Source organism: Mercurialis annua, linkage group LG1-X, assembly GCF_937616625.2.
Source record: "Mercurialis annua linkage group LG1-X, ddMerAnnu1.2, whole genome shotgun sequence".
Classification (NCBI taxonomy): Eukaryota; Viridiplantae; Streptophyta; class Magnoliopsida; order Malpighiales; family Euphorbiaceae; genus Mercurialis; species Mercurialis annua.
The window spans coordinates 8,144,811-8,160,580 of NC_065570.1; the positions used below are offsets into that span (position 1 = coordinate 8,144,811).

The 15,770-nt window shown below is 27.6% G+C and overlaps 1 long non-coding RNA gene across 1 annotated transcript; it reads right to left on the reverse strand.

Moving 5' to 3' along the window:
- Positions 1–497: 497 nt before the first annotated feature.
- Positions 498–6,556, reverse strand: LOC126682072 (uncharacterized). The gene is made up of 3 exons (XR_007641404.2): positions 6,284–6,556; positions 1,469–1,543; positions 498–733 (listed from the first exon to the last, which is right to left on the reverse strand). It is a non-coding gene; the product is annotated as an uncharacterized LOC126682072 (long non-coding RNA).
- Positions 6,557–15,770: the final 9,214 nt, after the last annotated feature.

Consider the following 15,770-nt stretch of genomic DNA (forward strand, 5'->3'; position numbering starts at 1 on the left):
TAATAAAATAACATATATTTTTTAAAAGATTAACAAACTAATGAAAATTTTAAAATTATTTATAAAGCTTAATATCAAAAAAAAAAGTATAAGAAGTAAATTTTAACAAATTTAAAGTGTAAAAATGAATAGAATTAGGCAAAAAGATTTTTTATCCACAATTTTGTCCACTTTGTTAAATATATTTCTAAAATATAATTTGAACATTCTGGTCTGTAATTTTGCGAATTTACAAATTGTCACGACCCAAAATTGAGGGCCGCGACCGGCGCTAGGGAATGGGAGTGGTAGCTCCGAAACCCTTAGCAAGCCTAAAAAAAATCACTATAAATTTTTTTCGCGAAACATTCACAAAATGTTTTTATAAAACTTCTTTAAACGATACAATACGATCTTTAGAAATCAGGGTCTTACAAAGCGATATCCCATATCAAGCAATGCCCTGTTTCTCACATATATATATATATATATATATATATATATATATATATATATATATATATATATATATATATGTATATATATATATATAAACGGTTAAAAGCGCAGTCTAAAACCTTTATACATATCAGAGTATAAACAAGATATTTAAAACTGTTTGATAAAACATAATTACACTCTAGGACTCGACTACTGCAGCACTATTGATTTATTCCTTCTTTCTGTACTCGCGGACTTCTGGAACAAGGATAGAAGTCCGTTACATCCGATACTATACACCTGAAACATAACACTATCGGGGGGTCAGACAACGCTGAGTGAGTTCGCATTTACTTAAGATATTATAAATATAAATTGCATAAACATATATTAAAACAAACAACAATATTTGATCCGATGAAACCCTAATCTTAAATTAATACTATTTCCTATTCGTATCCTACTCATATTGTATCCATTAATATTATATCAAATCATTTTAATCCAAGTGGTACGGTCCCGAGATAGTTCAACCGAGTTACTCGTTACCACGTGACATAGTCCCGAGATAGTTCAACCGAGTTACATCATGTCACTGCTTAATCCCAAAGTGTGAGTCCTGAGATAATTCAACCGAGTTACTCACTAGATACGGGTCCCGAGATAGTTCAACCGAGTTACTCACGTATCTACCAAAAACATAATCCTCCTTACTCCCATACATAATCATCATTTAACGAGATCATATCAAACATTTTTAAATACAAGCATCTATCTATACTAATTCTATGACTGACCCGGACACTGGTGATCACACAGCCTATTGACGCCCAATAGGTAGCTCGTTTCCTCGGATCATTAAAGCAAACATCACAACTTACAAATAACAACAATATGTCAAATAATGCATCCAAGCGATATTATGAACAAAGCATTCACATGAATTGCCCAAGTATGAAGTAATAATGTATATGCAATGCAATTAATGGATTACCACACAATTAACAACCTATAGTAATAATATACGAAAGTAAATTGCAAAACTCACAGTTTTCTATCCAAAAGCTACGGTCATATCGCGTTCTTTAAGTACCGTGTTCCGTTGGTAGTCGCCTCGCCGAGTCTACGAAAATACGATAATGAATCGTAGTTAAAATGGTTCCTAATCCAAAGGTGTTCTAACTATAGAATACTTTGTGACTAAATCAATTTATTTTGCCTCAGAATAAATTGATTAAGTTTTAAAATTATAATTCCATTTAATAAATAACATTAGTCCAAATGTTATTTATTAGCTGTCCAATTTAGCTAAATTAAATTAATTATCGAGCTAAATCGATAATTAATTTAACAAGTCACTTTTCCTTAATTTATAATTGATATTAGCTCAAAACGTCAATTTAAAACTCAATTAATTAACGACTTTACATTTCGTTAATTAAAACTAGTTTTCCCAAAACTAGCTAATTAGCCGACTTTGGACTATTAAAACGTTTATTTAAAATGGCCCGACTTCCAAACAAATTTGACATCCTTATAGTACCTAACCCCATCTACAACTTTCGTTTAGATTTTAAACTGAAATTATCGTCCTAAGGTGTCGGAAATGGGTCCTGAAGTTGGTTCCTTAAATTTGACAGTTTTGTCCTGAAAACAGTTTACTACAGCTGCTGTTTCGGGCTTAAAAACAGAGCACGTAAACTGGTCATATTCCAAAACAAATTTTACATTCCTATAGTTCATAACGTCCTCTACAATTTTTATTTAGACCTCGGACTCAAAATCAAACCCGAAGCTGTCGGAAACTAGCCTTGAAGTTGCTACCTCGGGCTGTTTTATTGACAGCAGAACAGCCCTATGGGCTGCTGTTTACAACCAAATTTGCAGCTGTCTGGCCACTGTTATGGCAGAAGCTCTCTCATGTTTTCGTTCTTTGTTCCGTGACGAACAAAACGACACAAAAATCGACTCATTCCGACATTTCGTTAGCCCGCAATTTGCTCTCAAAGTTTGCTCCTCGCTATGTTTAAATCCTTCCGTTAACTTACAATTTATTTTCATACTTAACATTAGACTTATGCATCAACTCTATTACCAATCAATCACTTCATATTAACCTTAAAAATGTATCATCTATATATTTTCATACCTTAAACTACTCCCTTAAAACACTTTCACGTTAACTTATCTCGTTATAAACCAGTGTTACCCGGAACGCGGTGCGCTTCGGGTCGTGGAACGGGAACGGGAACGAAATACGTTAGTTTATTTTTTTATGGTACGTTGGGGGTAGGATTAGCTGGTACGCTTTTTTTTTTGTGCGGTACGTTGAACCACTCTTGTTCGGAACGCTTCACATATATTTACGTAAAATTCAAAGAATGTACATAGATTTTGATACTAGTTAAATAAATTTTAGGAAGCAGAGAAGGTAAGTTATTATCGTGTTATTCATGCTATGTTTTATATAGTAATTTAAGTTATTGATAAGTGTCTTTCAATTTTTTTAGCATTAATTAGATGTGTTTTGGTTGTAGAGAAACTCTTTGAATTCTGAAAATTGAATTCAAGTTGACAGCTATCTATTATTAAGGGCTTTTTATATAAAATACAGAATTTGGGCTAGACTTTACTTTTATACGGCCCAATCTATATCAATTTTATGAAACCTAACCTTTTTTTTTGGATTTCTTTCTTTTTTACCGTTTTCTTATTTTCCTTCTCAATTGGCGGTTTCTTCATTCTTCTCCGCCATTATCGCTTCTCTTCTCCACGATTTTGCTGTACGTTATCTCCATTACTGCACGACTCCTCTTGCTTTCATCTCTACTTCATCATTATCTCAACCGTTCTTATTTATATAATTGTAAATTCTTTTGAGTTGTGAAAAAAAAATTCACGATTTCTACTCCTTCGCTTCCGCCGTTCCGCCTCCGCTGTTGCGCCTCCGCCGTTTCGCCTTCATCGTTCCGCCTTTATCTCGCCGCGCCATCTTTCTTTTATCTTTTTAATTTTAGATCTGAAAGTTTTTGTTCTTTTTTTTATTTTCAGATCTGTAATTTGTTTATCTTTTACTGTTGATTCACCATTAAACATGTATAAAGAGTATTTTTAAAGAATCTAATACTTATTTCATGTTATATAGAATAATTTTGTGATTTTATATAATAAAATTCTGTTATTTCTGCATTTTTTAGTGTTTTGTTGTATTTCTGCGTTTTTTTTTATTCTGCAGAACGATTTGTTGATGATGATTGATTGCTGAATTATTGTAATGTTACAGTGTTGTTGATTTTATGTTGACTTTATGTTGATATTATGTTGATATCTACTGATTCTTTTTATTTTAACATTGACAAATAAGATAATATTGTCTGTGAAATAAATTTTCGTTGGATGAAATGAAACTGTATCATAACCGTCTTTGTCGAAATTTAGTTAGGTATGAGAGGTGGAACGAAAAACAATTATACAAGTGATTTTGAAGAAACTGTGCAGCTGCAAAGAGAATTGAGAAAAAAAATATTTTGAAATAGATTTCTTTAATTTGTGAACTGTTGTGTTGGTGTATATTTAATATATTTTTATTTTTATATGTAAAAATAATTTTATTTTTTCATTTGAATTATTGTCATTGTTATCAACATAATGTCAACATGATATCAACAATTAATGCTAATTTAGTCAAGATGTTTGTAAAATGAGAACATCGATTAATTTAAGTCAAAAACAATCAACATATTATCAAAAACATGTCAACAGCTCATCAATACAGCAATTTAAGCCTAACTTTACTTTTCTTTTAATGATTGAAAAATCAACATGTTATCAACAGTATATCAACAACATGTCAACATAAAATTGAAAATAAAAAAAAGTTAAAATACTTATCAACATAATGTCAACAATAAATCAACAACGAATCAACAATTAATGCTAATTTAGTCAAGATGTTTGTAAAATGAGAACATTGATTGATTTAAGTCAGAAACAATCAACATATTATCAAAAACATATCAATAGTTCATTAATACATCAATTTAAGACTAACTTTATTTTTCTTTCTATGGTTGAAAAATCAACATGTTATCAACAGTATATCAACAACATGTCAACATAAAATTGAAAATCAAAAAAAGTTGAAATACATATCAACATAATGTCAACAATAAATCAATAACGAATCAACATAAGGAATAAAATAGAACATAATTTTTTGAAAAATTGTGACAAACGATAAAATATCAACAAGAAATCAACAATATGTCAACATAATAATGCAAACATATAATTATCTAGTCTCGGTTAAATTTTATTTTATTTAGTTTATTTCGCTGACAAAGTTATCTAATTTGCCAATTTTTTTAAAAAAACAAATTTTTCCAATGTTAAAATCAAGAAAATACCAACTGATTATCAACACAAAATCAACAACAAATCAACAACACTGTAACATTATAATAATTCAACAATCAACCATCATCAAAAAATCGAGCTGCAGAATAAATAAACACAAAAATACAACCAAACACAAAAATAAAATGCATAAATAACAAAAAATTATTCCATATAACCATAATTTTATATTACATAACATGAAATTAACATTATATTCTTGAAATATAATCTATATACATGTTTAATGGTGAAAAAACAGTAAAACAATTGTAGATCTGAAAATAAAAAAGAAGAAGAATGAATAAATTGTAGATCTGAAATCAAATAGATGATACGACGAGCAGAGAAGATGATGGCGTTGGCGAAGATGACAACGGAGACGATGATGAGAACGATGACGGAGGAGCGGAGAAATAGAGGACGGCTAAGCGGAAGACGACGGAGAGGAAGAGAGAAGAAGATGAGCTGAGAGGAAGAGAGAGAAATATGAGTTGAGAGGAAGAGAGAATTGAATGATGAGGAGAGAGAAAATAAATGAAATTATGATGATTGTGCTATTAGGGTTGAATATATAAGATCCGTATAAAAGTTATAATCAGCTTCGTGTATGGTAGTTTAGTAAGTGAAAAATATGACATGTATAAAAGTAAACAATTAGCCAATATAGGTTGTTTGTGTAAAAAGCCCTATTATTAACGTTAGTGTTTTTATATTTGTTATAAGGTGGGTGGCTGTAAAAACTGATTATTAATAAGCCCATAAGCCCAAGATAAGAAAACCCTAGAGATTAATACTTGAATTCAGCAACACAGCCGCTTTAACACCTTCTTCTTCACCTTACTTCTGCAACTTTTTAAACAATCATGGAACTCTTCACATGGAGTTCCAGTACGCGTACCAAAGCGTTTATGGAACTCCAAAGTACCGCGAATTGGAACGCACGTTCCAATTCGTGGTACTCCAAGCTAAAAACGAATTATGGTAACACTGTTATAAACAATCGTTATAAAACTATTAAACAACGCTTATTAACACGAACCAATTACCACGCGAATAGGGGCTGACTTAGCATCAATAATACGCTCCTTACAACGGCCGAGGGCTGCGTTTGCAGCCCTCAAAAGAGCAGCTCAGCTCTGCTCATAAGAGCAGAGCCGAGCTCTGCTCTCTCGGCAGAATTCTGCCGAAGGCAGAATTCTGCTCTTGAGAGCAGAATTCGCTGCTATTGATGAGCAGCAATTGCTGCTCACCGGAGAAAACTCTGGCCACCGGAAACCTATTCCGACATGCTCCAAAGGTTAACCAATAAGTCATCCATTTACTTGCCAAAAATCACAACTAAAACAACCCTCAATCTCACCCACAACACACCACATCAAAATCATAATCTTAACCAAAAACCTTAAAATTTACTAAACTTAAATCATAATATATAACCATTAATTTCTCAATTAAACTATCATACCTTGATCTCCTTTGATTTTAGAGTCTTTTGCTTCCAAAAACTCCAAGCTTTGGTGAGAATTTGATGGAGATGGTGGTGGGGTTATGGGTTCGGCAAAGAGAAGCTTTTTGGTGAGAATTTGGTAGCTTCTTGAAGTCTTAAGAAAGTGAAGAGGATGATATCATATGGCCTTATCTATTGGACTTCAAATGGCAAAAGATCCAATTTAGTTCCTCTAAATTTCTTTATGATTTAATCCAATTCCGTAACTTACGTCGCATCAAACTTTAATACGACTTCGAAATTCAATAAAATTTTCACACTCACTTCCGAATAATATTTTATGGACGATATCATATAAATTATTAGCTTGGGACTAAATTCTTATTATTATTTTTTTATTTTAAATTATCCTTAATTATTAATTAGTCCCGCTAATAACCGCTTCTAGCGAAATAATAATTTTCCAATTAAATTATTATTTCTCGACCAATTCCATTCATTTATTTTCACCATACTTCTTGACTTGAATCTCATTTCCGACTCACTTGTCATAAATTTCTTAATTTAGGATTTGCAGCACGAGCTAATCCTTAAAAAAAATTCGGGTTATTACACAAATATATTAAATCCTCATTTTAAACCTATTTTCTAAATTTATTTTTATAAATTTTTAATTTCATTAATAATTATTTTACAAAATTGCTACATTATATCATTTTACGAATGGGAATTTGGTTTAAAATGAGGAATATATGTCCGAAAACAGGTATATATTGGGAATTAAATATATTTGTTCCAATTCACGAAATTAACAGGCCGGAATGTGTAAATTATTTTCTAGGAATATATTTAATAAAATGGACAAAACTGTTGATGTAAAAAATAACTTTTTCTAAAAAAATTATTATAGTCGTGCTAATAGTGAAGTTAATTTTTAGAGAAAAAAACAAAAATATTCCAAAATAGACCAAATATTACTCAAATAGCCCAAATCCAAAATCTTTACATTCATAACCAAATAAGCTAAAAGTTTACATTTACTAGCCAACCACTAAATAATAAACACATGTCACACTTAAAGTCAAAAAAAAAGTAAAAAACAACGTGTTAACAGCTGTAAAAACGCGTGACAACATGACAGTAACGCGTCTGACACGCGTGTCAGAAAAGCGTGTCAGTCACGCATCAACGCGTGTCAGCATGTTAGAATTATTTAAACATGTATCATTTATGTATCTTTTATGTATTATTAATGTATCAAAATATATTTGCAACTCAATTTCAGTTTTTATGATTTTATTTGGTTAATTAATCAATCAATTTCACTAATTAGGCAATTGTACTAAATTTTTATTATTGGATGAATTTGTTTCAAGTCTTCAAGAACCCAGAAACTTGGATTAGTTAAGGATGTAATTTTGTCATAATGAGTTCTTTAAATATGGATATTCGAATTAATTTTGTTCATTGAAAATAATGTATCGACGACGTATCTACAATGTATCAGTCTCTTCAAAATTTATTCGTTGAAATTAATTATAACGAGTTGTAGACTGTCTAGAAGTTATAATAAATGATATATCTATAAAGTATTGATATATCAATGTTGTATATATAATGTATCGTTGATGTATCTAATATATATACATAATAACATATACTTAAAAACTGAACCTACTTAAATTTTTGTTAGAGATAGCTAAAAATTTATGGCAGATCAAGCAATATGTTATTAATAAGAGCATATGATTTTAAATTTTATAATCTATGGTGTATCTATAAAATTTATTTCGTTAAAATAATGCAAAAAAATAAAAATATGGATCTACGATGTATCAGTTGTGTATCTATAATGTATCGGAAATTTATCTACAATGTATCCTTTATGTATCTTTAATGTATCAAAACATATATGTAACTCAATTTCAGTTCTTATAGTTTTATTTGGTTAATGATCAACCAATTTCACTAATTAAGCAATTTTACTAAATTATTTATTATTGGATGAATTTGTTTCAGGTCTCTAAGAACCCAAAAACTTGAATTAGTTAAGGATGTGGTTTTGTCATAATGGGTTCTTTAAATAGGGATATTTGAATTACTTTTGTTTGTAGAAAATAATGCATCGGCGATGTATCTACAATGTATCATTTTCTCCAAAATTTATTCGTTGAAAATAATTATTATGAATTGGAGACTGATTTTAGAAGATATAATAAATTTTGTATATATGATGTATCCACGATGTACGAATGTTGTATGTATAATGTATCGTTTCTGTATCTAATATGTATACATAATAACATGTACATAAAAACTGAACCAACTTAAGTTTTAGTTAGAGACAAATCAAATAATATGTTGTTAATAAGAGCATATGATTGTAAAAAGGCTTAAATGCACAAAAAATCACCAACTTTCGCGTGTTTTTAGTATTTAACATAATAACATATGATGCATCGGCGGTTTATCTAAAATGTATCAGTGGTGTATATATGATGTATCCAATATGTATATACATAATAAACTGAACAAATAACTATATAATGTCTTCATTAAATTTGTCATTAGTTGAAGTTAATCTTACACATATCTAAAAAAAACATTTTAGATATATCGTTAATGTATCTAATATGCATACATAATAACATATACATAAAAATTGAATCAAGTTAAATTGTAGTTAGAGATAACTAAAAGTTTAAGACATATCAAGCAATATGTTGTTAATAAGAGAAAATGATTTTAAATTTATAATTTATGATGTATTGAAAATATGTATTTCTTTAAAATAATCAAAAAAGATAAAAATATGTATCTATAATGTATCAGTTGTGTATCAGCGATTTGTATCGATTTATCTACAATGTTTCAGTGGTGTATATATGATGTATTATTAATGTAACAAAAATGAAACTGAATCACAAATTTTGAGATACACCACAACCAAAGAAGAAAAATAAAAAAAGGAAAAGCATTTACAAGTAGAGAAGATATAATAAGAGAGATTTAAATCTATACTAATGATGAATTGCCTGAAGTGGCATATATTCATACATCAAACAACAACAAACAATAGACGAAAACTCAATGAATGGTACATTCAAAGTTACAATACCAAGAATGAATAAATTGGTCCATTGCTCGTGAAACATTTTCTTTTGGAAAAGTTCATAGAGTTCCTAATCTTTATAGCCAGTTGACAAGAAACAGATCCATGTCAAATTCCGTCTTTACCCAATTCTCTACAAGAAATTGCAGCAATTCCGACCACAACCATCTCTATACCGGTTATGGCTACAACAAAGATAGCAAACAGAGGGGCATCATCATCTGAACTGAAGCCAATGATGCAAGTGACACATCTGAAACAAGGGAAAACCAAAAAACCATAGCAAAATTATCAATTTTGATTGATTATATCAAATGGGTCTCAATCGCTGCTAATTAATTTCATTAATTTTGCGAAATCTAGCATTGCGAGCTATTTATAGAATAAATGGTAGGTTAAAAGAACAGTTTTCAGAGAACAAAGTTAGATTTGAGAAGAAAATAGGAGTAATTATTCGGTCGTGCGATTGATTTGAGAAGAAGACGAGAGTAACGACGAAGAAATTTCATAATTAAATGGAAGAATAAGGCATCAAAATCGGAGAAGAGAAGTAGCAGGGGTTTAGAACATGCAATCTTTTATATGCTTGAATTAAACAAGTTGTACACGTGTACAGTGATTAAGGTTGGCTAGGAAAAGTAATAATTTCAAATGTTGAGTCACCAAGAATAAATAGGCAGTGGTTAGGAAATGTAATAAAAAACAGAAATGGCTAATTGAGAAAAAACCCAGCATAAAGCTAATATTTTTGTAATTTTCTCTAATTTTTATGACAGAAGGACTCAACGTCAACAAAAAGTAACCGTTATGGACTCTATTTTCATAAATAAAAGTGTAAGGATATAATGTCAAAAACATACAGGGATCTAAATATATATTGCCTAAAATTTACTTATAATGGTTATTTTTTGTTACCTTTAGCCCTTAAAGATAGAAAAAGTTTCAACATCACAAGAGTTAAGAAATTAGTAATATATCTAATTTTTATTATGAACAAAAAATGTAAATAAATTAAAAATTATTATTTTTAATGCTCACGTTAAATCTATAGATATTTGGCAGAAGGTGCAAAAGCATCCTTCAAGTTATTTAAAAGGAACAAATAAGATTTTTTAATTTTTTTCTTGGCCTTTTAAGCCTTCAATATTTTAAATTGTATATAAACTCCCACACTTAATAAAATCACAAAAAAAAATTAAGAACTCGGGATAAATGTCCAAAAATGAATTAAAAGGCTTAAATGCTCTTTTCAAAAAACTTAAAAGGATTTTGTTATACTATTTAAAAATATTAAGGCTCAAGTGGCGTACAAGGCTTATGTGCTTTTTGAATAAGTTAAAGGTTTTTTTTTTACAATTGGCCTAAATATTTTTGATAGTTTTGTCTTAAATTAATTTTTTTTTTTAAATAATTGGGGTAGGGAGAGCGCTCATGGAAAGAACAGAATACACGACCTAACAGGATTGATAACGCTTATATTATTTAAACTATATGTCTTTAAATTAACATTAAAATAGCAATTAATTCCATCTTTATAAGACATTAAAAATAGTAATGTTTTCTATTTTTAAGGAAAAGAAGAACTATAATATAACACAACTAAAATATAATAATTTTTATTATTATTTATTAATAAAATTGACATATTATTTATATTAATATTCTAACTAATAGGATTCTTTCTTTTTACAAAAAAACTAATAGGATTCTTATAGAAAAGTTAAGTATCAATTTATACTTCAAATAGTCATAAAATTATTATCTATATTTTATATTATTAACAACATCAAAACCTAGCTCTCTTGTTTTCCATTTTTTCTCTTGGATAAAAAATATTTAACGTCCTCATTTCTTCAGCTGCCGCCAATAATATATTTTTTTCATCGATGATAGCTTTATCCATTTGTTTAAATTGTTTAAATTTTATTAAATTTAATAAACATTCAACAGTTTTCATTTTGATTAGTAAAATATTTTTTTACAAATTACATATTAAATATAATTTATCCCAAGTCAAGAATCTAATATAAATTTAAGACCTTTCAAAGATAAAAGATAGAATTGTTGAGGGGATATAGTAGTTTTTAAAGGTACAAAAAACTTTCAAATTATTCAACAAAAAATATAAGTTTTTTTAATTTTTTTTGCCACTTAAGCTTTTAATATTTTTAAATGGTGCAAAAAAAAGTCTTTTAATATTTTTGTATAGATATTTTGAGTTCTTTTTGTTTATGTTTTTTTTAACATTTAGCTCATAACATTTTTAGTTATTTATGTGAAATTTTGTCCATGCATGAGGTTTATTTGCACTATTTAAAAATATAGAGGGCTTAAATTGCAAAAAAAAACTTATATGCTTTTTTTGAATAATTTGAAGAGTTTTTTTTTGTACCTTTTGCTTTTTTGCTGAATATTGTGATTTATTATGTATCTTAAAAAAATTTGTCATATCTTTATGAAATGTTTGTTTGTCCTTTTTTATAAAGAGTTTGTCACATAGTGGTTGAATCAGATGCCAGGAATGCAGTTCTAATATCGAAATCCGTTTTTTATAATTTATTTTTATTTTTATAAGTAAATCTGTGAATTAAGCAACACACATGTTAGATCAAAATGACTTTTTCATGCCAAGTTATCGAATTTAAATTTTTAATTTTTTTTACCAATAAAACTGTGTTATATTTAATTTAATGAAAAAAAAAAGATATTCAATTTAATAAAACTTGGTACGAAAGAGTCATTTTGATGCAACCACCACGTATGACAAATTTTTTATAAAAAGAGACAAACAAACATTTTATAAAGAAATGACAATTTTTTTAAGACAAATAATAAAAACACAATATTAAAAAAAAGACAAAAAGTACAACAAAAATCTTCAAATTATTCAAGGCAAATAAGCTGAAAAAGTATCGACTCTTATTTTTTTTCAATAGCACTCTGATTTTGTAAAACGGTCAATTTTACTCTAATTCGTATTTTTGATTTTCAATAGCACCTTGACTTTATAAAACGGTCAATTTTACCGTATTTTGTATTTTTTTAACTTTCAATAGTGCCCTAAATCATCAAATTGAACTCTTTTATTTAGACTTATTTGAATTTTTTTAAGTTAAATGACTTGTTTGAATTTATTCAAGTAGAAAAAAATATGATATGACATTTACATTTAATTGTTTTGAATATTTGTATCCTTATAGTTATAAAATTATCTAATATTTTTAATTTAGGGTGCTATTAAAAGTCAAAAATATAAAATAGTGTAAAATTGACTATTTTATAAAATTGGGATGCTATTGAAAAAAAATAAAGATGGATAGTTTCAGCCTATTAGCCTATTTAAAAAGAGCACATAAGTATTTTTTTTATTTAAGTCCTCAATATTTTTAAATAGTGCAAATATATCTCATGCTTGAAAAATATCATATGGTTTCCAGAGATTTCTTGTAATTGGTTTTGCCAAATCTAGCCATTGGTGGTAAAAGCTAACTAGATCAGCCGGAAAAGACCACCCTTTAACTCATTTTAGCTGAAGAAATTTACTTCAGAATGTCCATGTCAAAAAACAATAAATAATTCTAATCTAATGTATATGCATATGGCCAGTGACGGACCCAAAAATTTATTATAAGGTGGCAAGATTGTACTAAATATTTATAAGAATGAAAAATTTAAAAATTTAAAATGGTCAGTGCTATAAATTTTAAAGCCGAAAAACTATACTACTAACCTCTTTCTAGGTCCGTCCCTGCATATGGCTAAAAACTAGGAACTATAATATACTAGTCATGAAAATTCTTGGTCCAGTTAGTTCTCCTATTAAAAAAGAAGTGGTTGTTTGATGTTTCACGTTTGAAATTTTCTAATTAAAACATCTTTGAATAATTGGCTCAACTAAACAAAATTAGCACTTAACATCATCATCTGAATTCCTCAAAACAAAAAAACATCATCATCTGGAAATACGAATGCTTTATTTAACTATTTCTCTTAAAAAACGAAATTTTTCATTGAAATAAAATTAACTAATTACGTTATACTACATGTTAACTTCTAGAAATATATGATTTATTGTCATGTTTAATACCATATATGAGTTTATCGTGTCTTATACTACACCAAATAAGTCAAGAATGTGTTACAATGAAACATAAATAATACTAGTGAAAATTAAAAATTAATCAAAATCAAAATTTATTTTATTATCTTTTATTATTTTGTATTAAATAAATTAGGTAGTAAATGGTTTTGAAGTAAATTACTAAATTGTTTAGAGTAAATTACAAAAATACCACAAAATTGACATGCATTTACACACATTACCACCTATATCACTTATTTATCATCTTTACCATAAAACACTAAAAGTTTTCATTAGTACCATTCCATTAGGACACGTGTATCAACAGAGATACTCTCTTCTTTCTCTACAATAATAAATAGCACCTATCCACTATTGCCACATGTAAATTTTTATTAAAAAAAATATAGTGAAAAAACTGACGCGCGTCAGGTCTGACCTGACGTGCGTCATACAGCGCTGACACATGGGTCAGCCCTGTAACTGATGCATGAGTCACTTCTTAAACAAATTCTTTTCTTATTTTAACAAATATTTATTTGAATATTAAAAATATATATTAAATTATATTTAACATTTATTTATTAAATATAAATATAATATTAATTTTAAAATTAAAAATTTAAATATATTGAAAATAATAATAATAAAATTTTAAAAATATAAATATATTTAAAAAATAATAATTAAATTTTAAAAATATAAAAATACAAAATAAAATAATTAAAAATTTATATTGACAATGCATCTATTCATATATTTTAAAAATATATCTATTAGGTATAAAATATGTATCAACAATGTATCTATTAAGTATATTTTCAAGAAAATATACAATGTATGAATTTAATAAAGTGTATCTATCATGTATCTATTTAAATATATTTAAAAATATATTTATCGTATATAAATTATGTATCAGCGATGTATCTATTAAGTACATTTAGAAAATGTATCTATCATGTTTAATTTTGTTCTTTTGATAAATGTCACGTATAAATTATGTATCGAAGATGTATCACACATGTATCCGAGATGTATCAAATTTTATCGAATATTTTGCACTTTTACTCGTTTTTTTCCTTTCTTCCACCTTGGGCTTCTGGTCAAATCATGAAAACGAACCGATCAAATATATAGAAAACAATAAATATAATAATACTAATTAAAATGAACTAATTAGTGCATTTTAATTAGTATTATTACATATAAGCTTTTCTAAATATAAAAACGAACCAATCGAATTAGTCAGTTAATTCAATTAATGTATCAAATATGTATCTATCATGTATAAATTGTGTAACAGAGATATATTAAAAATATATTCGAATTAAAATTGAATGATTCAGAGATGTATCTATTAAATAAATTTAAAAAATATACCTATCATGTATCGGAGATGTATCAAATATGTATAAAATATATGTAATATATATATAAAAATATTTCGACACATCTCAAAAATGTATCAAATAAGTATAAAAATATATATGTAATAAATGTATAAAATAATAAGAAAATAAGTTCAGAGAGAAGAATCAAATATATATCGGAAATATAAAAAAGAGAGTAATATATTTGTATTTTTAAAATTAAAATTAAAATTAATATTTTTAAAATCTAAATATAATAGATAAATTTTCGATACAATTTAAATAAATATATAAATATATAAGTGTATAACTTATATTAAAAAATGAAAGAGTCACAGGTGCACCTGAAATTTGTTTATAATGACCCGCGCGTGATGCGCGGGTCATTTATTAGAGCAAGTGCACTTTTACTAAGAACAGCAGGTGCATCTGACATAGTGGGGACCTTTTTGGTCTTTTGTTATAATTTTTTTTATTGTAGGAACACATGCAGTGTACATGTGTTGGTTTGAGAGAAAAGTGGTACTATTGAAGAGTAATAATGAGAGATGGTATTTTATGAAAAGAAAATTGTACTAAAATAAATAAGTCAATTAATATTGTATTATGTGAAATAGTGAGTCATTATTATGGCGTTTTTGTTATTTTCTCAATTGTTTATGAGACGTATATAGAAGGTTGTATGTTTATACAAATATAAATTCTAAAACATAAAACTAGTTTAAGCAGAAAGAAAAACATATGTAAATTGGTAAATAATACTTAACAAACATAAGTGTATTTTTGTTTTTTGTTTTATAATAATAAGGATTAATATAAAAAAAAATCATGAATTTTACACGTTTTCTCATTGTAATCACGCAGTTTAAATTTTCTCATTTTCATGCACGAAGTACCACTTTTTTCCAAATTCGTGCACGGTGCTGAGGTGGCACTCAT